The sequence below is a fragment of the Triticum dicoccoides genome, chromosome 2B, assembly GCF_002162155.2.
Source record: "Triticum dicoccoides isolate Atlit2015 ecotype Zavitan chromosome 2B, WEW_v2.0, whole genome shotgun sequence".
In the NCBI taxonomy this organism is placed as follows: domain Eukaryota; kingdom Viridiplantae; phylum Streptophyta; class Magnoliopsida; order Poales; family Poaceae; genus Triticum; species Triticum dicoccoides.
In genome coordinates this window covers 788220061-788221254 of record NC_041383.1, presented here as the reverse complement: position 1 = coordinate 788221254, position 1194 = coordinate 788220061, and the positions used below count along the sequence as shown (strand labels likewise).

General features: G+C 36.9%; 1 long non-coding RNA gene across 1 annotated transcript; it reads left to right on the top strand.

Moving 5' to 3' along the window:
* The first annotated feature begins 491 nt into the window (after positions 1–491).
* LOC119366325 lies at positions 492–993 on the top strand. Its single transcript, XR_005176007.1, has 3 exons — positions 492–555; positions 720–845; positions 978–993. It is a non-coding gene; the product is annotated as an uncharacterized LOC119366325 (long non-coding RNA).
* Positions 994–1194: the final 201 nt, after the last annotated feature.

Below are 1194 nucleotides of genomic sequence, written 5' to 3'. Positions count from 1 at the left end.
GAAGAAAGTCAAGGTATTATGACGTGTGTGTGTGTCTATATATAAACAAAGAGATATATATGTCTCATATCCTATAGATTTTGGTCTGCCTTTTTCTTTGCTTATGGAGATGCACCTGATTAGTTTGTTTCACCTGTTTGATAAATAGTATTTTTCACAATATAATTTTATTTCACGGTGTCTACTCAACGAATTGCTTGTGAGTGTGTGTTTTCACAAATGGTGCAGAATAAACTCCCAACTAAATCGTTGGATATGTATATAATTTGCAGAGTTGCAAACACTTTCAATTTCAACTGTGTGGTGATCAGGACATTCTGTGTTGCTTGGACAACCGAGCTAAGACGGCGATGCCACCACCTACTTGTATTTGTACAGGACCTCCGGTGATTATTTCTGTGAGTGCCTAAATATATATCCTCTGCTCTTCAAATGGTAGTGTTTGAGGTTTTCATTTCTCCCCCTTCCAGTTCTGCCGAGCACCTTCAATTCCCCTTTCCCCAGCTCGAAGGAATTGGCGCCTCCGTTAGTGACCCCGAGTAGTGATGCAATGATGTATTGTTTGATCTTCTCCAAAGATTTTCAAATAGTTATACTTTGATTCAGAGCTCGTTGTGTTTTACTGTATATGCAGTTTGTTCTTATGAATTTCTCCGAGTAAGTAGATCCTTTAGGGTTACTAACTTACTGTGAACAAATGTTTTGTCTTGTTCGTGTAGTTTCCAAAAATGAAGAAGCTTGTCGTTCAACCGATGACAAAACACCTAGAGTACGTGCAAAAATTACTACTTCCTCATTTACAGCAAACTCATTGATACGACAAAGGCAAAATTTTGGGTGGCAAGGTATATGATTAGATCATGTGTAATCTTCTACATGCATTTTTCTATTCTTCCATTGTGTTCTTTAGACATGCCTCTTTTTGTTATTTTACATCAGTTAACTGAAGTTCATATTATTCCTTTATCTGATTGTAGCTTCAAAGTTTGATTACAGCAGAGTCATTGATACAACATACACAGTTTGTGAATTTACCTACTACTACGAGTTACGTCATATAGCAATGTTTTCTTGCCTAGAAAAATATTACATGAAAGGCCTAATGTCTTGTGAATGTGTATAGTAGCTACAAGTAGGTGGTCAAACTGTACACCTTTAAAGCATGAATAAGGTGCTAGCTTATGTGCTGCAGTT